The 25449-nt window shown below is 65.3% G+C and overlaps 1 pseudogene; it reads right to left on the reverse strand.

Moving 5' to 3' along the window:
* Positions 1–23465: 23465 nt before the first annotated feature.
* On the reverse strand, positions 23466–24224 carry LOC121834539 (annotated as a pseudogene).
* Between the last annotated feature and the right edge of the window lie 1225 nt (positions 24225–25449).

The following is a 25449-nucleotide window of genomic DNA, read 5'->3' on the forward strand; positions in this document are numbered from 1 at the left end:
GCCGGGGGAGAGTCCGCTGCCCGAGCAGCTTCTCCGAGTCCCAGCGGTGGTCGTCCACACCGCGTCATGGGGACGTCGTCGTCCAGGGTCGCTGTCCGGTCCGTTCGTCGAGTCCGCCACTCGACCTAGTGCCCGCACTCCCCGCACTCCCTGCGCCAACGTCCAGCGCCGTCCGAGCTCGCCTCCATGACCGGTCCCTTGTGAAGTCGGCAGCCCAAGCCCTCTTCCTTTGTCTCCGTTCCCCCTTTTGAGACCTTCCCAAGTCCTTGACCCGCCGACCGTCCAATCGGGAACCTTGCTGCGAGCCGACCCTCCGACGTCAGCGCTGGGTGAGGGGGCGCTTGCCCCGTTCCTCCCGGAGAGCTCGGACGTTCCGCGACAGGACGGCGACAGAAAACGGGAAGGTCACGGGGAACGAAGGAGCGCCCGACGGTACGGCGGCAGGGACCGGCAAGGTCACGGAGCGCGGAGGAGCCAGGGAGAGGGTCCCCACACCTCCCCTCCCTCAAGGCTCGGACCCCGGGGGGCCTGAGGTTGCGTGGTCCCCAGGACCCTCTGCAGGGAGCTCGTTCAGCTGAGTGTCGCCGATGACGACGAGCACCCTCGATGATGATGATGGCATCAAACCAAGCGGGTCGGCGGTGAACGTTGATTCACTGGGAAGCTCGTGACCGGCGGAGCACGGTCCACGAATTGGTCCGGAGCACCACAGCTCACAACACGGACGGGCACTCAGGCACACACAACACGCCGGCACTTAAAGTTCGCTTCCGTCCCTAATGTAGCAGACAGCGAATCGCGCAAAAACGAATACCGGCACGCTATATCAGACAGCGCGACGAAACCAAAATCTTTCGATCGTTGGACATGCCACGAAATAAAAACGAAACTCTTCATTTCAATACCAACAGGCAGGCAATCATCAAGAACGTCAAGCTACACGTTCAAGAGGTACATAAGAGGAAAACCATTCCTTAACTAAAACGTATGAGCACTCATTGTATACTCAAATCGTACATACGCCCACTATACAACATTTGCTCCTATCAAACTCAACCGCATTCTTTTAAAATAGTAAGCCATCTACCAGAGCGTCAGAACCGCACACCTCTGACAACATTATTAATCTCGAACACATTCGCGAAGAACGTACAAAACCTCAAGAACTAACAATAACCTCCCGTAAAACAGAAACGGTCACAAATCCTGTCCCGTTTGCGAGGTGCGACTCGGGAAGGAACACGCTGTCAACAGTAGCAATTACCCAAGACAGGCACCCATGCACTCGGCGTTCACGCTACCCGAGCTACAAACACGCTATAGCCAAGCTACGCAGCACGCCTTCATCAGAAGGGGTAATCACCTTACTGAGAGGCCGTTGTTCCGTGGTACCGGCCACTTACACCAGTACAAAGGGAACAGTACCTGGATCGTGCGAACAGCAGATCTCATTGGACAGCCTATTTACACGGCTATGTCCGTAACGTTTGGGCATGTACCAGACGTTACCGCTTCACTGCTCGGAGGCGACCACCCAACAGGAGCGACAAACGCGTAACGGCGGTCCGCACCGAACCCCGCACGGGCTCGACAACCGCGATAAGCGCATCGACGCACGTTAGAGTTCTCACCCGGCCAAACCCCGACACCGCATAACTAAAAAGTCTTCCAGCTGATGTCAAGGTCGGCCGGGATCGAGCAATAAAGGTACGCCGCCAACGCGTCTCGCGACTCTTCAACGTTCTCGAATCGAGCAACGTGTCCACATACAAACGCAGTAGGTTACGCACAAAGCTCGCCCCTAGCCAAGTCAACCCGCCGCATGACTGAAAAGTCTTCTTGCGACCGTGAGGACAGGCAGGGTTCGAACAATGTAAGTATCCCACACGCGCACCTCTCAACTTCCGCGCAACGAGCGCGATACCGAAATACCAAATAATCTAACCGGCCGGTCTTGGAAATGGACGAGCTAATAAACTATATTTGCTCTGCATGAACAGTTTCCGCAGCGTCGAAGTGTCTACAGCATTTACCGCCGCATTCCAACACCCGCTACCCATTCATGCAAAGGCTGCAGTTAGTACAGCGACGGGCTGACCCAACGCACAAAAGTTATAGGCCGCCGACGGCCATGCCGCTGCCATAATTTCTAGGCTTTTCAGGCACGTACCCGCCGACGTGAACCGCACGTTTTCCCGGGCCAACCGCGCATCTGTACAGGATAAAACTATGAACAACTCGTCACATCATCGCAAGACCGCCACTCCCCTCGTGCAGGTTTTCACTGCACGAGCCCAGCTCTTTTCCCACCAGCTGTCTTTTCTCTCCTAAATCTATAATTTCACTCCAGCCCAGGTCTTTGCACGACCAATTACGCTTCCTACGCCCTCGCGTCCCAACGCGACCCCAAGCACGGCTGAGAACCGTACTGTATCCGGCGGCAGCGCAAAGCGCGCGCTAGCCGCCGCTCCTCCGGAAACGGAGAAAGCGAAATAAAGAGTAACTCCCGCCTCGAGGCTCAACCATCGATATGGCGGTGTGAGGATCCGGAACCAACTGTGCGCACAATCAAACGGGATCAACCTCACGACTCTACAACCAGATACGCACGGGTCATGCCCATCGCGTCACACTGGACTCCACGGAGCATTACACACGCACAGCCACTGATAAGTGAACACGGAAACTCTGTGGCTTTCGGGATTTCGATGTCTACGCACCAGACATCGCGTATCCGGCACGATTTAGTGGGCTTAGCCCCTAAATGTAGCCTCTGGCCACAAGGTACTCGTTCAGAGCGATCTTGGTCGGAACCCCAAGAGCGCATCCGTACCTTGAGACGCTGTCAACTAACGACGCTCAAAACCGCGCTGACAGCTCAAGCAAGGCCAACTGGGAGCTAGCATGCGGTCAAACCGAGACACTAGTCTCCTCCCGGACAAAATGCAATGCGGGAATAATTTCCAAACACAGTCCATGCAACCGCCATCCGCAATGGGAGCGTTGTCCACCCAGAGCGATGCCTCTCTAACGCGTTCGATCAGTAACAAGCGTTACAAACCATTGCATCGATACGCGAGCAAAGGCGGTTAGGCGCGTCACATCCCCCAAAGCGTGAGCCGGCATCTTTCCCAGCAGACGTGGACGGCCGGAGGCGTAGGTGGGGTGACGCCCGACGCTACATGCCTCGAGGGGTGCGGTAATTTCGACGCACACAGCGCTCTTGCGTAGCAGGATCAACCTGCCAGCATCGAACGGTGCGCTGAACAACAAATACTCGAAGCGCGTCTCGTAACGGAAGATAAGTAAATTCCTGACAGGCTGGGAAAAAGGGTTAATCCCTTAAAACAGCGGTCAAAATCTGCGCCTCCTAGTAAGACAGGCGATAATGTCTGGGCCTCCGTGCGGCGCTCCCGCTACGAAACTTCGTGCGGCGCTCCCGCGACAAAGATGACCCCCAAAAAGAGCGCGAAACAGTGCACCAATTCAACCGGAAACAGGTTGGGAATCGAAATGCCTGCCTGATCGAAAATCAGGCCCCACGTTGCGGCGCCAGTTTATGCGGGCATCTCTAACTCCGATTCCCACAGACCCTGTCCCCGGATGAATATGACACTGCAATACTTCGCTCTCGGCAAAAGGGTTTATTCACTCACTCATTGCCGGGGGGTTTCGGGATCGGGGGACGGTCATCAGCGAGGCCGGGGGAGAGTCCGCTGCCCGAGCAGCTTCTCCGAGTCCCAGCGGTGGTCGTCCACACCGCGTCATGGGGACGTCGTCGTCCAGGGTCGCTGTCCGGTCCGTTCGTCGAGTCCGCCACTCGACCTAGTGCCCGCACTCCCCGCACTCCCTGCGCCAACGTCCAGCGCCGTCCGAGCTCGCCTCCATGACCGGTCCCTTGTGAAGTCGGCAGCCCAAGCCCTCTTCCTTTGTCTCCGTTCCCCCTTTTGAGACCTTCCCAAGTCCTTGACCCGCCGACCGTCCAATCGGGAACCTTGCTGCGAGCCGACCCTCCGACGTCAGCGCTGGGTGAGGGGGCGCTTGCCCCGTTCCTCCCGGAGAGCTCGGACGTTCCGCGACAGGACGGCGACAGAAAACGGGAAGGTCACGGGGAACGAAGGAGCGCCCGACGGTACGGCGGCAGGGACCGGCAAGGTCACGGAGCGCGGAGGAGCCAGGGAGAGGGTCCCTACAATGCATGCAGGCGGGTGACGGGCTCAGCGCAGCGGATCCCTCGAAGTCACCGGGGCCGTCAGAATCCTCGCCCTGTCTGCGTCGGGGCTCTAGATTTTGGCGGACGCGGCGACGAACGACTGGAATCTATCAGTGTTTCCGCGCGCCTTGTCTCTCCTCCAAAATATGAACTTTGCAAGGTGACCCGTGAAATGGTGGCTCTCGCGCCGTCCAGATGGAAGAGAGTTTTTGACGTGGGCCCAGGTGCAATCCACGGTATTGGTGTGCGCACCAGTGTTCGCGCGACAAAGTTAAGCTTGTGGTTGACGGTGAGGTGCGTGAAGCGAGCGTCATCTGCAAGCTTGCGATAGTCAGCCCAACAATCAGTGATTATTCTTGTTTCAGGGCGGACCCACTCGGCTATTAGCCCTTGCAGGGTTTTAGCGTCACGGGTCTCCACGGGAACAAAAAAGCAGCACCCGCTGCAACGCGCCACACCGCCGAAAACCCACTGGCCAGGAATTAAATACCCGCGATGGTACTTGTGCCGACCGAACACACTCTCGTCTAGTTCTACAGTCACGCCTTCGCCACCAATCATGTCTGAATGCTTAAAGACGGCATTTACCACAACCTACCGACAAAGGCTCGCCCAATCAGTTATTGTTTTACTTGCGATGTCAGCCTGCCGCTGAATGACGGCGCACGGTAGGTTCTGGCATCCGGAGGATGATTTTCATGAGTTGGAGAAGCGTCAGGTGCGTGCGATCCTTCGAAAAGGGAACCGCTCCGTACCGAGACATCGACATCGCCCCGGCACTGAACTTCGACACCGGCTTCCTCTTGGCGGGTCCCTCTTGGCCACCTCACGAATCATCAACACACCGCACCCCCCCCCCCCCCCCCCCGCGCGTAGCCATCCGCAGATCTAGCGCGGACTTGCAGCTTGTCGTCGCAGCTTCGCACTCTGGTCACGCACGAAAACCCAGAAGCCAGGATCGCTAGGTTGGACATTTGAGAAAAGGTACATGGAAGTGACGTAATGCAAAGGAGGAGCGTATCCTAGCAACACTCACGTGGCGGCTCTGCCCACTTTGACGCCGCTACGTCATCGCAAACTTGACACCCGTCACCCGTTTCAGCGACGTCCGGAGCCAACCACCGACGAGCGGAAGTAGCTACGCATTCCCTGAGGCGTCCCTACGCGCGGGATACGGGGTAGGATTTACTACGACGCGGGGAGCAGTTCCTGCGTTTAGCGAAGGAGCGGCAACCAATCCTGTGCGTCGCTGGCCGTCGCATCTGTTCTAGTACAGGTAAAAGTATTGAAAAACAATCAAAACCTTTTGGGCGCTGTTAAAACAAACCGCTTTTTTGTATCCTTTTGCAATACATTTAACAATTAATTGGAGAGAAATTTGTTCCAATACTATGCGGGATGTGCGCCACGCGCCTTCTTCAAACCAAAATGTCGGACGGGTCGGACCACGAGGAGCCGGGGGTGCCGGGGGCAGCGGAGAGGTCGGCAGGACCAACGAGGAGCGCGCGAGTGACGGCTGCTCAGAAGGAGGAGCAACTCTCCTTCATGTGTGAGCACCCGTCGCTCGCGCGCAACGCCACTGACCTCTCCGCCGCCCTTACGCGGGACGACAAGCGGCGTCTCTGGGAGCAGCTCGCTCTGCGTCTGAACGCGCTGGGGCCTCCAACCAAGAGCTACAAGCAATGGAAGGAGCATTGGTCCCGGCGCGTGATGAAGGCGCGGAAGCGAGCTGCACAGCTCAACGAGACCGCAAGGTAATCTTTGTAGTCTGCTGATAGTGCAATGAAATTTATTCAGTCGTTTTTGTTATCAACAGAAGGACCGGGGGCGGGAGCTCCACCGTGCGCCCACTAGCGCAGTCCCTGGCCAGGATCCTGACGCTAGTGGGCACAGATTCGGCACTCGTGGCCCCTGGGGTGCGGGTCCCCGGTGAACCGGGCGACCAGCAGGTACGTACTTCAACAATTACCATCATGTTAACAAAGAGTGCAGGGCAGCGGTCACCGATGCGCTGCACCGCGGAATATCAATGAGGGTGCATTTAAGAAACACGTTGACATTTTGCAAATATTAGGAGCTCTAGCGGAAGACATTGCATCTGTCCATGTAGTGCGAAATCTAATGTTTGACACCCAAACAGGGACATGCGTCATTTTTGCCACCTCACCCCTGGCTGTTGCAATAAATCCCTATTGTGTCTTGCTTGTAATTTTTGGGAAGATGATGTGCTAGCACTAGACATATATCCCGGTACTCAATGGAAACGTTGTCAAAAAAAGAAAGTGAGAGTGCCTCTGAGGTGGCATTCTCTAAATGTTCTCCTCCGAGTAGAATGCATGCTCGTCAAAATGTTTGGTCAACAAATGGGAAACACAGACAAGGCTGCGTGTTCTCACGAGTTGTTATAAATTCCCCTTCCAGGAGAGGCCAAGCAGCAGCAGGCGCCAGATGGCAGCTGAGCCGGTGCCCCCCACCTCACGAGGTAAGCTCTCTTGCTAGGGCATCTGGGACCTATCATCAGTGGTGCAGGTATGAGCACCATCATCACCCATACTCGGTTTCTTGGCAGACACAACGACAAGCTGGGGGCCGTGGGTGCGGCCCACCGTGCCTCGCACCCCCCCTCGGCAGTCGAGGCAGGAGCGGCACGACGCGGCTGCCATCCAGGCCGTGGAGCAACAGGCCCTGCTGCTGCAGCAGAACGTGGACCAGGCTGCAGAGGAGAGGGAGTTCCGAGGCCGGGTACAGGCTCAAACTTAACCTTACACGCACTTACAACTAACAAGGTTAGGACCAAGGTGCTGCCACGAGGCCACAGAAAGCAGTGCATGTCCACAATGGTGCAGAATGACACAGTTGTGGCATGAGCAAGGTCTTGGCAGACTGTGGGTGTATGGAAATATGCTGCCCAATGTTAATGAAACTCCTTTGCCATTTCAGCTCCTGGAGGTCCTGGAGCGGATCTCCGCAAACCTTGACAGGGCGGCCTCGGGACAAGAAAACACCCACAGCACCTTGGTCCAAGTGCTCCTCCTGCTGGCCAGCAGGGCGCTGGAGCAGCCCGCAGCCCCGCCCCCCCCCCCCCCGCAGCCCCGGCCCCTCCCGCAGCCCCGGTCCCTCCCGCAGCCCCGGCCCCTCCCGCAGCCCCGGCCCCTCCCGCAGCCCCGGCCCCTCCCGCAGCCCCGGCCCCCCCCGCAGCCCCGGCTCACCCCGCTGCTCCGGCCGCTGCTCCGGCCGCAGCCCTGGCCGCAGCCCTGGCCGCAGCCCTGGCCGCAGCCCTGGCCGCAGCCCTGGCCGCAGCCCTGGCCGCAGCCCTGGCCGCAGCCCTGGCCGCAGCCCTGGCCGCAGCCCTGGCCGCAGCCCTGGCCGCAGCCCTGGCCGCAGCCCTGGCCGCAGCCCTGGCCGCAGCCCTGGCCGCAGCCCTGGCCGCAGCCCTGGCCGCAGCCCTGGCCGCAGCCCTGGCCGCAGCCCTGGCCGCAGCCCTGGCCGCAGCCCTGGCCGCAGCCCTGGCCGCAGCCCTGGCCGCAGCCCTGGCCGCAGCCCTGGCCGCAGCCCTGGCCGCAGCCCTGGCCGCAGCCCTGGCCGCAGCCCTGGCCGCAGCCCTGGCCGCAGCCCTGGCCGCAGCCCTGGCCGCAGCCCTGGCCGCAGCCCTGGCCGCAGCCCTGGCCGCAGCCCTGGCCGCAGCCCTGGCCGCAGCCCTGGCCGCAGCCCTGGCCGCAGCCCTGGCCGCAGCCCTGGCCGCAGCCCTGGCCGCAGCCCTGGCCGCAGCCCTGGCCGCAGCCCTGGCCGCAGCCCTGGCCGCAGCCCTGGCCGCAGCCCTGGCCGCAGCCCTGGCCGCAGCCCTGGCCGCAGCCCTGGCCGCAGCCCTGGCCGCAGCCCTGGCCGCAGCCCTGGCCGCAGCCCTGGCCGCAGCCCTGGCCGCAGCCCTGGCCGCAGCCCTGGCCGCAGCCCTGGCCGCAGCCCTGGCCGCAGCCCTGGCCGCAGCCCTGGCCGCAGCCCTGGCCGCAGCCCTGGCCGCAGCCCTGGCCGCAGCCCTGGCCGCAGCCCTGGCCGCAGCCCTGGCCGCAGCCCTGGCCGCAGCCCTGGCCGCAGCCCTGGCCGCAGCCCTGGCCGCAGCCCTGGCCGCAGCCCTGGCCGCAGCCCTGGCCGCAGCCCTGGCCGCAGCCCTGGCCGCAGCCCTGGCCGCAGCCCTGGCCGCAGCCCTGGCCGCAGCCCTGGCCGCAGCCCTGGCCGCAGCCCTGGCCGCAGCCCTGGCCGCAGCCCTGGCCGCAGCCCTGGCCGCAGCCCTGGCCGCAGCCCTGGCCGCAGCCCTGGCCGCAGCCCTGGCCGCAGCCCTGGCCGCAGCCCTGGCCGCAGCCCTGGCCGCAGCCCTGGCCGCAGCCCTGGCCGCAGCCCTGGCCGCAGCCCTGGCCGCAGCCCTGGCCGCAGCCCTGGCCGCAGCCCTGGCCGCAGCCCTGGCCGCAGCCCTGGCCGCAGCCCTGGCCGCAGCCCTGGCCGCAGCCCTGGCCGCAGCCCTGGCCGCAGCCCTGGCCGCAGCCCTGGCCGCAGCCCTGGCCGCAGCCCTGGCCGCAGCCCTGGCCGCAGCCCTGGCCGCAGCCCTGGCCGCAGCCCTGGCCGCAGCCCTGGCCGCAGCCCTGGCCGCAGCCCTGGCCGCAGCCCTGGCCGCAGCCCTGGCCGCAGCCCTGGCCGCAGCCCTGGCCGCAGCCCTGGCCGCAGCCCTGGCCGCAGCCCTGGCCGCAGCCCTGGCCGCAGCCCTGGCCGCAGCCCTGGCCGCAGCCCTGGCCGCAGCCCTGGCCGCAGCCCTGGCCGCAGCCCTGGCCGCAGCCCTGGCCGCAGCCCTGGCCGCAGCCCTGGCCGCAGCCCTGGCCGCAGCCCTGGCCGCAGCCCTGGCCGCAGCCCTGGCCGCAGCCCTGGCCGCAGCCCTGGCCGCAGCCCTGGCCGCAGCCCTGGCCGCAGCCCTGGCCGCAGCCCTGGCCGCAGCCCTGGCCGCAGCCCTGGCCGCAGCCCTGGCCGCAGCCCTGGCCGCAGCCCTGGCCGCAGCCCTGGCCGCAGCCCTGGCCGCAGCCCTGGCCGCAGCCCTGGCCGCAGCCCTGGCCGCAGCCCTGGCCGCAGCCCTGGCCGCAGCCCTGGCCGCAGCCCTGGCCGCAGCCCTGGCCGCAGCCCTGGCCGCAGCCCTGGCCGCAGCCCTGGCCGCAGCCCTGGCCGCAGCCCTGGCCGCAGCCCTGGCCGCAGCCCTGGCCGCAGCCCTGGCCGCAGCCCTGGCCGCAGCCCTGGCCGCAGCCCTGGCCGCAGCCCTGGCCGCAGCCCTGGCCGCAGCCCTGGCCGCAGCCCTGGCCGCAGCCCTGGCCGCAGCCCTGGCCGCAGCCCTGGCCGCAGCCCTGGCCGCAGCCCTGGCCGCAGCCCTGGCCGCAGCCCTGGCCGCAGCCCTGGCCGCAGCCCTGGCCGCAGCCCTGGCCGCAGCCCTGGCCGCAGCCCTGGCCGCAGCCCTGGCCGCAGCCCTGGCCGCAGCCCTGGCCGCAGCCCTGGCCGCAGCCCTGGCCGCAGCCCTGGCCGCAGCCCTGGCCGCAGCCCTGGCCGCAGCCCTGGCCGCAGCCCTGGCCGCAGCCCTGGCCGCAGCCCTGGCCGCAGCCCTGGCCGCAGCCCTGGCCGCAGCCCTGGCCGCAGCCCTGGCCGCAGCCCTGGCCGCAGCCCTGGCCGCAGCCCTGGCCGCAGCCCTGGCCGCAGCCCTGGCCGCAGCCCTGGCCGCAGCCCTGGCCGCAGCCCTGGCCGCAGCCCTGGCCGCAGCCCTGGCCGCAGCCCTGGCCGCAGCCCTGGCCGCAGCCCTGGCCGCAGCCCTGGCCGCAGCCCTGGCCGCAGCCCTGGCCGCAGCCCTGGCCGCAGCCCTGGCCGCAGCCCTGGCCGCAGCCCTGGCCGCAGCCCTGGCCGCAGCCCTGGCCGCAGCCCTGGCCGCAGCCCTGGCCGCAGCCCTGGCCGCAGCCCTGGCCGCAGCCCTGGCCGCAGCCCTGGCCGCAGCCCTGGCCGCAGCCCTGGCCGCAGCCCTGGCCGCAGCCCTGGCCGCAGCCCTGGCCGCAGCCCTGGCCGCAGCCCTGGCCGCAGCCCTGGCCGCAGCCCTGGCCGCAGCCCTGGCCGCAGCCCTGGCCGCAGCCCTGGCCGCAGCCCTGGCCGCAGCCCTGGCCGCAGCCCTGGCCGCAGCCCTGGCCGCAGCCCTGGCCGCAGCCCTGGCCGCAGCCCTGGCCGCAGCCCTGGCCGCAGCCCTGGCCGCAGCCCTGGCCGCAGCCCTGGCCGCAGCCCTGGCCGCAGCCCTGGCCGCAGCCCTGGCCGCAGCCCTGGCCGCAGCCCTGGCCGCAGCCCTGGCCGCAGCCCTGGCCGCAGCCCTGGCCGCAGCCCTGGCCGCAGCCCTGGCCGCAGCCCTGGCCGCAGCCCTGGCCGCAGCCCTGGCCGCAGCCCTGGCCGCAGCCCTGGCCGCAGCCCTGGCCGCAGCCCTGGCCGCAGCCCTGGCCGCAGCCCTGGCCGCAGCCCTGGCCGCAGCCCTGGCCGCAGCCCTGGCCGCAGCCCTGGCCGCAGCCCTGGCCGCAGCCCTGGCCGCAGCCCTGGCCGCAGCCCTGGCCGCAGCCCTGGCCGCAGCCCTGGCCGCAGCCCTGGCCGCAGCCCTGGCCGCAGCCCTGGCCGCAGCCCTGGCCGCAGCCCTGGCCGCAGCCCTGGCCGCAGCCCTGGCCGCAGCCCTGGCCGCAGCCCTGGCCGCAGCCCTGGCCGCAGCCCTGGCCGCAGCCCTGGCCGCAGCCCTGGCCGCAGCCCTGGCCGCAGCCCTGGCCGCAGCCCTGGCCGCAGCCCTGGCCGCAGCCCTGGCCGCAGCCCTGGCCGCAGCCCTGGCCGCAGCCCTGGCCGCAGCCCTGGCCGCAGCCCTGGCCGCAGCCCTGGCCGCAGCCCTGGCCGCAGCCCTGGCCGCAGCCCTGGCCGCAGCCCTGGCCGCAGCCCTGGCCGCAGCCCTGGCCGCAGCCCTGGCCGCAGCCCTGGCCGCAGCCCTGGCCGCAGCCCTGGCCGCAGCCCTGGCCGCAGCCCTGGCCGCAGCCCTGGCCGCAGCCCTGGCCGCAGCCCTGGCCGCAGCCCTGGCCGCAGCCCTGGCCGCAGCCCTGGCCGCAGCCCTGGCCGCAGCCCTGGCCGCAGCCCTGGCCGCAGCCCTGGCCGCAGCCCTGGCCGCAGCCCTGGCCGCAGCCCTGGCCGCAGCCCTGGCCGCAGCCCTGGCCGCAGCCCTGGCCGCAGCCCTGGCCGCAGCCCTGGCCGCAGCCCTGGCCGCAGCCCTGGCCGCAGCCCTGGCCGCAGCCCTGGCCGCAGCCCTGGCCGCAGCCCTGGCCGCAGCCCTGGCCGCAGCCCTGGCCGCAGCCCTGGCCGCAGCCCTGGCCGCAGCCCTGGCCGCAGCCCTGGCCGCAGCCCTGGCCGCAGCCCTGGCCGCAGCCCTGGCCGCAGCCCTGGCCGCAGCCCTGGCCGCAGCCCTGGCCGCAGCCCTGGCCGCAGCCCTGGCCGCAGCCCTGGCCGCAGCCCTGGCCGCAGCCCTGGCCGCAGCCCTGGCCGCAGCCCTGGCCGCAGCCCTGGCCGCAGCCCTGGCCGCAGCCCTGGCCGCAGCCCTGGCCGCAGCCCTGGCCGCAGCCCTGGCCGCAGCCCTGGCCGCAGCCCTGGCCGCAGCCCTGGCCGCAGCCCTGGCCGCAGCCCTGGCCGCAGCCCTGGCCGCAGCCCTGGCCGCAGCCCTGGCCGCAGCCCTGGCCGCAGCCCTGGCCGCAGCCCTGGCCGCAGCCCTGGCCGCAGCCCTGGCCGCAGCCCTGGCCGCAGCCCTGGCCGCAGCCCTGGCCGCAGCCCTGGCCGCAGCCCTGGCCGCAGCCCTGGCCGCAGCCCTGGCCGCAGCCCTGGCCGCAGCCCTGGCCGCAGCCCTGGCCGCAGCCCTGGCCGCAGCCCTGGCCGCAGCCCTGGCCGCAGCCCTGGCCGCAGCCCTGGCCGCAGCCCTGGCCGCAGCCCTGGCCGCAGCCCTGGCCGCAGCCCTGGCCGCAGCCCTGGCCGCAGCCCTGGCCGCAGCCCTGGCCGCAGCCCTGGCCGCAGCCCTGGCCGCAGCCCTGGCCGCAGCCCTGGCCGCAGCCCTGGCCGCAGCCCTGGCCGCAGCCCTGGCCGCAGCCCTGGCCGCAGCCCTGGCCGCAGCCCTGGCCGCAGCCCTGGCCGCAGCCCTGGCCGCAGCCCTGGCCGCAGCCCTGGCCGCAGCCCTGGCCGCAGCCCTGGCCGCAGCCCTGGCCGCAGCCCTGGCCGCAGCCCTGGCCGCAGCCCTGGCCGCAGCCCTGGCCGCAGCCCTGGCCGCAGCCCTGGCCGCAGCCCTGGCCGCAGCCCTGGCCGCAGCCCTGGCCGCAGCCCTGGCCGCAGCCCTGGCCGCAGCCCTGGCCGCAGCCCTGGCCGCAGCCCTGGCCGCAGCCCTGGCCGCAGCCCTGGCCGCAGCCCTGGCCGCAGCCCTGGCCGCAGCCCTGGCCGCAGCCCTGGCCGCAGCCCTGGCCGCAGCCCTGGCCGCAGCCCTGGCCGCAGCCCTGGCCGCAGCCCTGGCCGCAGCCCTGGCCGCAGCCCTGGCCGCAGCCCTGGCCGCAGCCCTGGCCGCAGCCCTGGCCGCAGCCCTGGCCGCAGCCCTGGCCGCAGCCCTGGCCGCAGCCCTGGCCGCAGCCCTGGCCGCAGCCCTGGCCGCAGCCCTGGCCGCAGCCCTGGCCGCAGCCCTGGCCGCAGCCCTGGCCGCAGCCCTGGCCGCAGCCCTGGCCGCAGCCCTGGCCGCAGCCCTGGCCGCAGCCCTGGCCGCAGCCCTGGCCGCAGCCCTGGCCGCAGCCCTGGCCGCAGCCCTGGCCGCAGCCCTGGCCGCAGCCCTGGCCGCAGCCCTGGCCGCAGCCCTGGCCGCAGCCCTGGCCGCAGCCCTGGCCGCAGCCCTGGCCGCAGCCCTGGCCGCAGCCCTGGCCGCAGCCCTGGCCGCAGCCCTGGCCGCAGCCCTGGCCGCAGCCCTGGCCGCAGCCCTGGCCGCAGCCCTGGCCGCAGCCCTGGCCGCAGCCCTGGCCGCAGCCCTGGCCGCAGCCCTGGCCGCAGCCCTGGCCGCAGCCCTGGCCGCAGCCCTGGCCGCAGCCCTGGCCGCAGCCCTGGCCGCAGCCCTGGCCGCAGCCCTGGCCGCAGCCCTGGCCGCAGCCCTGGCCGCAGCCCTGGCCGCAGCCCTGGCCGCAGCCCTGGCCGCAGCCCTGGCCGCAGCCCTGGCCGCAGCCCTGGCCGCAGCCCTGGCCGCAGCCCTGGCCGCAGCCCTGGCCGCAGCCCTGGCCGCAGCCCTGGCCGCAGCCCTGGCCGCAGCCCTGGCCGCAGCCCTGGCCGCAGCCCTGGCCGCAGCCCTGGCCGCAGCCCTGGCCGCAGCCCTGGCCGCAGCCCTGGCCGCAGCCCTGGCCGCAGCCCTGGCCGCAGCCCTGGCCGCAGCCCTGGCCGCAGCCCTGGCCGCAGCCCTGGCCGCAGCCCTGGCCGCAGCCCTGGCCGCAGCCCTGGCCGCAGCCCTGGCCGCAGCCCTGGCCGCAGCCCTGGCCGCAGCCCTGGCCGCAGCCCTGGCCGCAGCCCTGGCCGCAGCCCTGGCCGCAGCCCTGGCCGCAGCCCTGGCCGCAGCCCTGGCCGCAGCCCTGGCCGCAGCCCTGGCCGCAGCCCTGGCCGCAGCCCTGGCCGCAGCCCTGGCCGCAGCCCTGGCCGCAGCCCTGGCCGCAGCCCTGGCCGCAGCCCTGGCCGCAGCCCTGGCCGCAGCCCTGGCCGCAGCCCTGGCCGCAGCCCTGGCCGCAGCCCTGGCCGCAGCCCTGGCCGCAGCCCTGGCCGCAGCCCTGGCCGCAGCCCTGGCCGCAGCCCTGGCCGCAGCCCTGGCCGCAGCCCTGGCCGCAGCCCTGGCCGCAGCCCTGGCCGCAGCCCTGGCCGCAGCCCTGGCCGCAGCCCTGGCCGCAGCCCTGGCCGCAGCCCTGGCCGCAGCCCTGGCCGCAGCCCTGGCCGCAGCCCTGGCCGCAGCCCTGGCCGCAGCCCTGGCCGCAGCCCTGGCCGCAGCCCTGGCCGCAGCCCTGGCCGCAGCCCTGGCCGCAGCCCTGGCCGCAGCCCTGGCCGCAGCCCTGGCCGCAGCCCTGGCCGCAGCCCTGGCCGCAGCCCTGGCCGCAGCCCTGGCCGCAGCCCTGGCCGCAGCCCTGGCCGCAGCCCTGGCCGCAGCCCTGGCCGCAGCCCTGGCCGCAGCCCTGGCCGCAGCCCTGGCCGCAGCCCTGGCCGCAGCCCTGGCCGCAGCCCTGGCCGCAGCCCTGGCCGCAGCCCTGGCCGCAGCCCTGGCCGCAGCCCTGGCCGCAGCCCTGGCCGCAGCCCTGGCCGCAGCCCTGGCCGCAGCCCTGGCCGCAGCCCTGGCCGCAGCCCTGGCCGCAGCCCTGGCCGCAGCCCTGGCCGCAGCCCTGGCCGCAGCCCTGGCCGCAGCCCTGGCCGCAGCCCTGGCCGCAGCCCTGGCCGCAGCCCTGGCCGCAGCCCTGGCCGCAGCCCTGGCCGCAGCCCTGGCCGCAGCCCTGGCCGCAGCCCTGGCCGCAGCCCTGGCCGCAGCCCTGGCCGCAGCCCTGGCCGCAGCCCTGGCCGCAGCCCTGGCCGCAGCCCTGGCCGCAGCCCTGGCCGCAGCCCTGGCCGCAGCCCTGGCCGCAGCCCTGGCCGCAGCCCTGGCCGCAGCCCTGGCCGCAGCCCTGGCCGCAGCCCTGGCCGCAGCCCTGGCCGCAGCCCTGGCCGCAGCCCTGGCCGCAGCCCTGGCCGCAGCCCTGGCCGCAGCCCTGGCCGCAGCCCTGGCCGCAGCCCTGGCCGCAGCCCTGGCCGCAGCCCTGGCCGCAGCCCTGGCCGCAGCCCTGGCCGCAGCCCTGGCCGCAGCCCTGGCCGCAGCCCTGGCCGCAGCCCTGGCCGCAGCCCTGGCCGCAGCCCTGGCCGCAGCCCTGGCCGCAGCCCTGGCCGCAGCCCTGGCCGCAGCCCTGGCCGCAGCCCTGGCCGCAGCCCTGGCCGCAGCCCTGGCCGCAGCCCTGGCCGCAGCCCTGGCCGCAGCCCTGGCCGCAGCCCTGGCCGCAGCCCTGGCCGCAGCCCTGGCCGCAGCCCTGGCCGCAGCCCTGGCCGCAGCCCTGGCCGCAGCCCTGGCCGCAGCCCTGGCCGCAGCCCTGGCCGCAGCCCTGGCCGCAGCCCTGGCCGCAGCCCTGGCCGCAGCCCTGGCCGCAGCCCTGGCCGCAGCCCTGGCCGCAGCCCTGGCCGCAGCCCTGGCCGCAGCCCTGGCCGCAGCCCTGGCCGCAGCCCTGGCCGCAGCCCTGGCCGCAGCCCTGGCCGCAGCCCTGGCCGCAGCCCTGGCCGCAGCCCTGGCCGCAGCCCTGGCCGCAGCCCTGGCCGCAGCCCTGGCCGCAGCCCTGGCCGCAGCCCTGGCCGCAGCCCTGGCCGCAGCCCTGGCCGCAGCCCTGGCCGCAGCCCTGGCCGCAGCCCTGGCCGCAGCCCTGGCCGCAGCCCTGGCCGCAGCCCTGGCCGCAGCCCTGGCCGCAGCCCTGGCCGCAGCCCTGGCCGCAGCCCTGGCCGCAGCCCTGGCCGCAGCCCTGGCCGCAGCCCTGGCCGCAGCCCTGGCCGCAGCCCTGGCCGCAGCCCTGGCCGCAGCCCTGGCCGCAGCCCTGGCCGCAGCCCTGGCCGCAGCCCTGGCCGCAGCCCTGGCCGCAGCCCTGGCCGCAGCCCTGGCCGCAGCCCTGGCCGCAGCCCTGGCCGCAGCCCTGGCCGCAGCCCTGGCCGCAGCCCTGGCCGCAGCCCTGGCCGCAGCCCTGGCCGCAGCCCTGGCCGCAGCCCTGGCCGCAGCCCTGGCCGCAGCCCTGGCCGCAGCCCTGGCCGCAGCCCTGGCCGCAGCCCTGGCCGCAGCCCTGGCCGCAGCCCTGGCCGCAGCCCTGGCCGCAGCCCTGGCCGCAGCCCTGGCCGCAGCCCTGGCCGCAGCCCTGGCCGCAGCCCTGGCCGCAGCCCTGGCCGCAGCCCTGGCCGCAGCCCTGGCCGCAGCCCTGGCCGCAGCCCTGGCCGCAGCCCTGGCCGCAGCCCTGGCCGCAGCCCTGGCCGCAGCCCTGGCCGCAGCCCTGGCCGCAGCCCTGGCCGCAGCCCTGGCCGCAGCCCTGGCCGCAGCCCTGGCCGCAGCCCTGGCCGCAGCCCTGGCCGCAGCCCTGGCCGCAGCCCTGGCCGCAGCCCTGGCCGCAGCCCTGGCCGCAGCCCTGGCCGCAGCCCTGGCCGCAGCCCTGGCCGCAGCCCTGGCCGCAGCCCTGGCCGCAGCCCTGGCCGCAGCCCTGGCCGCAGCCCTGGCCGCAGCCCTGGCCGCAGCCCTGGCCGCAGCCCTGGCCGCAGCCCTGGCCGCAGCCCTGGCCGCAGCCCTGGCCGCAGCCCTGGCCGCAGCCCTGGCCGCAGCCCTGGCCGCAGCCCTGGCCGCAGCCCTGGCCGCAGCCCTGGCCGCAGCCCTGGCCGCAGCCCTGGCCGCAGCCCTGGCCGCAGCCCTGGCCGCAGCCCTGGCCGCAGCCCTGGCCGCAGCCCTGGCCGCAGCCCTGGCCGCAGCCCTGGCCGCAGCCCTGGCCGCAGCCCTGGCCGCAGCCCTGGCCGCAGCCCTGGCCGCAGCCCTGGCCGCAGCCCTGGCCGCAGCCCTGGCCGCAGCCCTGGCCGCAGCCCTGGCCGCAGCCCTGGCCGCAGCCCTGGCCGCAGCCCTGGCCGCAGCCCTGGCCGCAGCCCTGGCCGCAGCCCTGGCCGCAGCCCTGGCCGCAGCCCTGGCCGCAGCCCTGGCCGCAGCCCTGGCCGCAGCCCTGGCCGCAGCCCTGGCCGCAGCCCTGGCCGCAGCCCTGGCCGCAGCCCTGGCCGCAGCCCTGGCCGCAGCCCTGGCCGCAGCCCTGGCCGCAGCCCTGGCCGCAGCCCTGGCCGCAGCCCTGGCCGCAGCCCTGGCCGCAGCCCTGGCCGCAGCCCTGGCCGCAGCCCTGGCCGCAGCCCTGGCCGCAGCCCTGGCCGCAGCCCTGGCCGCAGCCCTGGCCGCAGCCCTGGCCGCAGCCCTGGCCGCAGCCCTGGCCGCAGCCCTGGCCGCAATCACAACCCCCGCCCCCCCCCCCTGAAAGTGAACATTAGATTTATTTATATATTTATTTATTTATTTTATTTAATCCACATGGCCAAGCCGGCGATTTAATTTTGCAGCCCGAGATTGGCGCAATAGTCAGATTACAGCAATTGCCAAGAGCTCGGTTAGCCCTTTTTCCTTGGCTATGACCCGTGAAGGAAGTAGAAAATATTGGCTGGGCAACAACGGATTTATGCCCAAGCAAGCCATGTCTTGTGTTTGACGAACAGCGGCAGCTATACTCGGCAACAGGTTAACAGTGAAGTGGAAGCTCCTCCCACCTCTTTGCACTTTAGCAGAGCGAACAGTAAAGAGGAAGCAAGCTCCTCTCCAGCCTTTGCTCTGCTGAAGTAGGAAGAGGTGGGAGGAGCCTCCGTTTAATTCTTAACCCGTCGCTAACTATAGGAAGTGTTCTTCCATTGTCGAGAAATTTTTCATTGAGAACTTAAGAGGCCTGCAGTCTAGTCATGGGTTGCAATAGCAGCTACATTCATTTTGTCTTACCTAAGCATTGAACTTGGTCTTTATGCTTTTTATATGTAGCATTGTCATATGTCTGACAATATGCAATCTAGAGACAATGTGCTTTATAGTGTCCTTAAAACATGTGATACATTTCTTCAGAATGACCCAGTGGTTATATGGTGCATCTCTAGTCAGAAATAAGTTTTGTATTTTTTGAGAACTTGCTATTGCAAAAGCTCAAATAAGAATGTTTGGAGCAACATCTGTGATAATTCTTTCAGAGTGGTCCAGTGTTTATATGGTGGTATGCTAGTCAGAGAATATATAAATTGTTTTTCCTTTCGAGATTTAACTATTGTGCTCAAATAAGACCAGAGTGTTCAACAAGATATCTGTGATATATACTTCAGATTGCCCAATTGTTTACAACGTTCCAGTCAATGCTCAGTTTTACTTCCATGATTGAAATATTACATTCCATGTTGTCACACTTTTATTCATGAAGTCACAGGGGGTGGTGGTGGTGGTATAACTTTATTTTTCAAAAGGTTAGGAGACTGACGAGTCCCGGTCGGGGCCCTTAGTCCAGGGCTCCGTTGGTTTTTCTTTAAGAAATAAAGCAATTTTCAAAACAAACTATCTGTGCACTGTCTTAAGATAACACAATCACCTAACTTTGATGAAGTGCCATAAAAGAGATAATGAAATGGAGCAGAAGGCAGGACGCTTTGAAGCATTTGTAATATGAAACAATGTCCACGACAACAATATCCCTGGTTCAATCAGCAACTAAGAAAGCAACCTCTGCTAAAGCAAGCATTTCTTTCTAGAGGTAATCTAAATTAATTCTCAGTTCTTTGCAGGGGCAATCCAGATGACCTGTTGGTTTGGCAACTAAACCTGCGAACCTTTTCTGTCATTGTCGACTGCGTCTCGTGCCTTCTGCTCATAAAAAGTAAAAAAAAAGGCTGTATCGATATCACCGCGATGCACTCGACACGTATCCGGAGGCAGCACGCTGGCTGTGCGACGAACTTCACAAGGTGTAGGAGCTGAAGAGAGTATGTAGCTTGTGGACGGCCATGACTGTGGAGCAGGAAGCGAAGTGTGCACTTTACGGCTTCCACGGGGAGGGCTTCACTGAGGGCAAGGATGTGACGGGGTCCTTGGTGGTCAGGACCTCAGTCGTGGTGGCGAGAGGTTCCCTGTCGCTGGCGGCGTCCATGCTGGGCACCACCGCGGCGAGGGTGCTGAGGGATTTCCCGACGGTGTCCCTGGTGGTCGGGACTACCGTCGTGGCGGCGGACTCCTTGCGTGTGGCGCTCCGCACGGGCACGTCTGCGGCGGGTTCCGAACCGGGCGACAAGGCGCTGCCTCAGAGCCTTCCCCCTGTCCGAGAGGCCGACCGGAAGGCCGACCGGAGGGCCGGCAGGAGCCAGCCTCTCGGGAGCCGATGCTGACCTCTCCGAGCTCGGCTCAGAACCGTCCGAGCTCGGCTCAGACTCCAACTCTGACTCTTCAGGGTCGGAGTCTGACTCCTGTTCTGGCTCGCTCGATGCAAGGCAGATGTTGTGGAGCACTGCACATGCCGAAATAATGGCGGTGGCTGTTGAAAGGTGGTAATACAGAGCCCGGTGCCTTTGCAGACACCGGAATCTGTTTTTCAACAGCCCGATGCAGCGCTCCACAACAGACCTGATCGAGGAATGCGCCTTATTAAACCGGCCGCAAGCGGTGGAGGTCGCGTGGTTCCCGGGGACAGGGGTGATGAGCCAAGGCTCCAAGGGGTAGCCGCTGTCACCTGCACATGTAGAGGATGGAACATATTACATTCTTTACTTTTTAAAATGAAAGGCAAGAAAACAGCTGTGTGCAACTATGTCAATTATAATGTAACCTAAGTGTGACTTAAAAGTGTGTTAATATTTCTGCACTACGGTATCAGTTTACATTATATTTAATTAGCACCAGCTTGCCTGCAAACTCCCTGTTATTTCATGTAACTATATGTTTTCCTGGTGGGTTGTATGGGATGTGTGCACGATTCCTTAGGGGTGCTGTGTTGTATGCAAGTGCATTATTAGGCCCTTGCATCCGACAGATAACAGCTCTGTTGCTTTTGGGAGTGTAGCCGTGACCTTAGGCACGGGCAGAGCAGAACACGCTGGCCTTGTCTTTGGCAAGCAAGGGGATAAGGCGCCAGTTCGACGAACCTCTTTCCTAATCCTCGGTGGAGTTGGGAGATGGGGAAAAGAGAGGGGGTGGTTAGATTGGAAAGGAGTCAGGTCCTGTTGGGACACGGAGGGTCTAATAGGAGGAGCTATATAGGCAGACCGAAGAAGAAGGGTCAGTGTAATAGATCCTTCAGACAGCGCGGTGGGAACAGAACAACAGTTTATTTCCGTATGAGCGTTTATATACACTGCGCATGTTATGATAAGCGAACGCGGCTTGCGTTGGTGATAGGCGCTGACAGCGATAACAACAAATATACCTTGTCACTACATGACACTCCTTTCTCCTACGATTAGATGCACAAAACAATAAAGAACGCTTGGTTAATCATTAATGCCATAGCGTACAACAGGATGTCGATTGCGTGTTGATCTTCGTGGTGGAGCCGGAGCTTGCGTTGCTGACTCCGTGCTCGCCTCCGGCCGCTGCGACGTTCCCGCTGTAGGTGGGAGCCTGAAGTGATAGTCCACCCTTGTGCTGGCATCCCCTTGAGGCGCCGTCCAGGCTCGTCTCAGCTGGTTCCGGTGTCTGTGATGGCGCTCCCCGTTGTCCAGTTGGACCGTGTACGGCACCGGGCCTCGCACTTCCACCACGGTAGCTGCTTTCCACCGGGGTCCTGGATTGAAACTCTTTGCGTAGACTGCGTCACCCACAGCAAAACACTTTGTTGGCGACGCCTGAACCTCAGGTTCACGCTGACGATCTGGGTGAAGTCTGTCCAAGGCTGTCCTCAACCTCCGCCCCATCATCAATTCTGCCGGTGACTTTCCCGTGACAGAATGCTGCATGGTGTGTTGTTTAAACAAGAACCGCGCAATCTTGCACTGAGTTGTGCCTTCCTGTTGTTTCTTCAAAGCTTCCTTGACTTCTCTTACCATCCGTTCGGCCCTGCCATTACTGGCGGGATGATAAGGTGCTGCGAACACTGTACGAACACCGTTCAATTTCAAGAACGTTTGCAATTCAGCACCAATGAACGCTGTGCCATTATCAGAGACGATTACGTCTGGCACCCCGTGAGTCGCAAACATTTTCCTTAAGCTGGTGACGACAGCTGAAGATTTCATTGATGGCACGATTTCTACCTCTGCCCAGTTGCTGTACGCATCAACTACAATTAGAAACACTTCTCCCTTGACTGGCCCCGCGAAGTCTAGGTGTAGACGACTCCATGGTTGATCTGGCTTGACCCAGAAATGCACTGGAGCCTTGGGGTCGCTTTGGCGGTTACTTTGACACGGCTGACAGTACCGCACAAATTCTTCAATCTGGCTGTCCATCTTTGGCCACCACATAAGCCCTCTTGCTGAAGCTTTCATGGCACTCATTCCCGGGTGGTTTGCATGCAGCAACTGAAGTACCCTCTCTCTTGCCACTTGCGGGATGACCACACGGTTTCCCCACAGTATGCAATCACGATGCAACGACAACTCGGACTTCCTTACCTCGTAAGGCGCGAACGTATTGTCCGGTTGCCTCGACGGCCAGCCACTGAGGATCCAATCCTTGACCTTGGATAAGATGCAGTCTTCCTTGGTCATCCTTGCGATGTCTGCCGCCTGGAGTGGAGCATACTCGACAGCTTCAAGCAGGAGCACGTCCCCCGGTGGCTGTGGCTCGTCTTCGTCTCCCACGATTGGCAGACGGCTAAGCGCATCAGCGCTGGAGTTGTCTTCGCCCCGCCTGTACTGAATGCGATAATTATACGCCCCTAACAACAAAATCCAGCGAAGCATCCTGGGCGACAGCACTTCTGGCACCCGCTTCTCTGTGTTGAACAACCCTAACAGCGGCTTATGATTCGTTACTACGGTAAAGTCTCTTCCGGCCAGGTACTGGTGAAATCTTTTCACTCCAAAGACGACTGCTAAACCTTCTTTGTCAATCTGGGCATAGTTGCGTTCACTAGCACCGAGAGTTCGTGAGGCGTATGCTATAGGTTGCTCTTTCCCGTCATCAGCCCTATGCGCCAGCACGGCCCCTACCCCGACAGGCGACGCGTCGCAACACAAAACCAACGGCCGCTTGGGGTCATAGGGAACAAGTACTGCATCCGAGCTAAGCAACTTCTTCAGCTTTTCAAACGCCCGCTGGTGCTCACCTGTCCTTTTCCATTCTTGCTCGTGGTCCAAAAGCCGATGAAGGGGTTCCGCCACTTCTGTCTTCCCCTTGAGGAAACTGGCGTAGAAATTTAACAACCCCAAGAAAGCTTGAAGCTGCTTCCTGCTTGTCGGCGGTGGCGCTTGCTGAATGGCGTCCATCTTGGTCTGGCTCGGGTGGATACCTGCGGCATCGATTCTATGTCCCAGGAATTCAATGCTTGCTTGACTGAATTCACACTTTTCTTTGTTTACTCTTAGCTGCGCTCTTTGCAGACGCGCCAGCACGGCTGCAAGCCTTTCCGAGTGTTCGTCTGCGTTGCTTCCCGATATCAAGATATCATCGAGATAAGCCTTCACCCCCGGAATCCCTGCCAATAACGTGTCGATGACTCGCTGAAACACCCACGGAGCCACCGAGATTCCAAACGGCAGCCGCCGGACCTTGCATAGCCCTTTAATCGTGTTGACGGTCAGCATTTCTGCTGATTCATCATCTAGGCTGAGCTGTTGATACGCCTGAGTTAAGTCGAGCTTGGTAAAAATTTTACTCGACCCCAAGGTCGCTAGCATTTCCGCGGTCGTGGGCAAAGGATACCCGCTGCTTTTAATAGCCTTGTTTACGGTACTACGGTAATCCCCACATAAACGCAAGGTTCCGTTTTTTTTCCTCACCACTACCAGCGGTGTCGCCCAGTTTGAGTACTCAACCGGCTCCCAGACGCCTTGTTGCACCAGGCGATCCACTTCCTTGGCCACGTCGTCCTTGAGGGCCAGCGGGACAGGACGACTCTTGAGAAACACCGGGCGGGCGTCCTCTTGAAGCTCTATGTGAACTGGCGGTCCGTTGAATCCAGGCAGGTCACTGCCGAAAACCTCAGCAAAACGCGATGTCACGTCCTCCACCCTGATCTGCTGAATTCCACTCAAACGGATGCCCAGCGACTCAAACCAGCTACGTCCGAGTAAACTGTTACCACGCTTCTTTATTACTAACAAAGGTAGCTCTGCTCTACAGCCTTTGAATTTCACTTCCACGTTTGCCCGACCCACCACGGACAATGATTCATTCGACCAGGTTACAAGCTTTGTGCCGGCTTCTTGCAGCGGTATCTGGCCTCGATTCTTCTCGATCAACCGAAACGTCTCTTCACTCACAATCGAGCAAGATGCTCCTGAATCGACTTCCATCGGAACTTTCTCTCCTTGAATGTGCACTTCTACCATGAACTTTTCAGCCTGTTCACGCACTTCGCATACAGAAAACAATGCGCTCATTTCATAGACGCCCTTGTTTTTTTCCTCCCGCTTGCGCAGGTCAGTTGGCTTCCGCGGCGCCCGATTCTCGTATTTTGAACGACAAGCTTTTGCCACGTGTCCAACCTTTTTGCATTTGAAACAAGCAGCCTTTCTAAAACGGCATACATGCGGAGCGTGCTTACCGTTGCAGCGGAAGCAGCTGACGTCGTCCGCCCTGGTGTCCAGTTTCATGCGTGTCGCTTGAACCAGACCCTCGCTTTCTTTGGTTCCGTCTTGAGCTTGCTTGCGTATATCGCGCTGCTGCTTCTCCGTTGCTTCCGCCGTCAGCGTCATGTCGTACGCCACCTCGAACGTCAGGTCGCGTTCTGCGAGCAGCCGCTGTTGAACCGCTTCATTCTTGATTCCGCATACAAACCGGTCCCTCATCATGACGTCCAGTGGAAGCTGTTTGTCACCGAAAGCGCAGTCTTCAGCCAGCTTACGGAGTGCCGTAACATACTCCGACGCCGCCTCACCCTGAGCTTGGTTTCTTCGGTAGAATAAGAATCTTGCGTACAGCTCCGAAGGCCTTGGATGCATGTGCTTCCGCACCGCCCCCTTGATGTCGCCGTAGCTCGCCGCCGTCGGTCTTGCTGGCTTGACCAAGGTCACGATCAGCCCGTAAGTGTCCTCGCCGCAACAACTCAGCAGAACCGCTCGTTTTTGCTCGTCCGTGGTTATCTTGTTTGCAGTGCAGAACATCTCTAGCCGTTCGACGTATTCATCCCAGGACGCATTCCTTGCCGAGACAATATTCGCCGATCCTGCCGACCGACATCTTGCCTTACTCGACCGGGACTCGCCCGTCCGTCGATTCGCCTCGTCGCCAATGTAATAGATCCTTCAGACAGCGCGGTGGGAACAGAACAACAGTTTATTTCCGTATGAGCGTTTATATACACTGCGCATGTTATGATAAGCGAACGCGGCTTGCGTTGGTGATAGGCGCTGACAGCGATAACAACCAAATATACCTTGTCACTACATGACAGTCAGGGAAAAGAATCCAGTGTGTGGGACAGAGACGACACGAGGACAGATTTGGCGAGCCCCAAGTGGCCAAGGAGGAATTGATCCCATTCCGTACAAACTGACTCAAAGGGACCAGGCGAGCCCCCAGGGATCGGCGAAAGAGCTCCAACTTCATGCAAAAACCAACCAGCAAGAGGGTACAGGCAGACAGTAACAGTGAGTGGGCCGAACTGGACAGCGACTCGCACTGCGGTTGCATGCCTTGCGCAGTCTATCACTGTCGTGAGATTGGTGTAGTGTGGCTTTCGTAGCCTGCAGAGTGTGAGAGTTATGTGGACATAAACAGAGGTTAATGGCCAAACTTTGGGTGTTGTCCCACTTCAAGGGGTTCCAGCAACTGTGTCTGTGTGCCTCACAACAAGCACAGTACCTGTGGTACTGTGGCTTTCAAGCAGTGGGAGCCACCGTGTGCGTAAGGAATGAATTTAGTATGCTCACCAAGCAGGAACCGGCCGTCGCGTGGCAGCTGCCCTTGCTTGAGTTGGTTTCGGAGCCAGGAAAATTGCCACACGAAGGAGTCGTGCACCGACCCGGGATACCGTGGGTCGATGCACATTATCCGGCAGTCGGCGTCACACACCTGAAAGTGACAGAGATATTGACGTGTAATTACCTGAATCCACAAGTCGTAGATTGTACTTATGGTTCACAAAGCAGTCGCAATTTCAGAACCTTTTAAGTTATTTTGTCTGACACATGCATGTCAACACACCTTCCTGGATGCAAGGTACCTTGAAACAAAAATAATGTTTTTTTTTCGTTTTGTTTTTTACGGAAGCTTTAACAGACAAGTATTATTTTTGGGAGAAGAGTCTCACGGCTCACATGCTACGTAGAACACACGCTCGCGCAGTCGTGAGACCCCACAGCCCGCAGTCATAAAACGGCATACTTAAACCGTATCGGCAATACGTTTTTTTTTTTTTCTACAGATTTGGGGCGCGTTTTGACAACGTAACATGAGTGTACTT

Source organism: Ixodes scapularis, unplaced genomic scaffold, assembly GCF_016920785.2.
Source record: "Ixodes scapularis isolate PalLabHiFi unplaced genomic scaffold, ASM1692078v2 ptg001299l_1__unscaffolded, whole genome shotgun sequence".
Lineage (NCBI taxonomy): Eukaryota > Metazoa > Arthropoda > Arachnida > Ixodida > Ixodidae > Ixodes > Ixodes scapularis.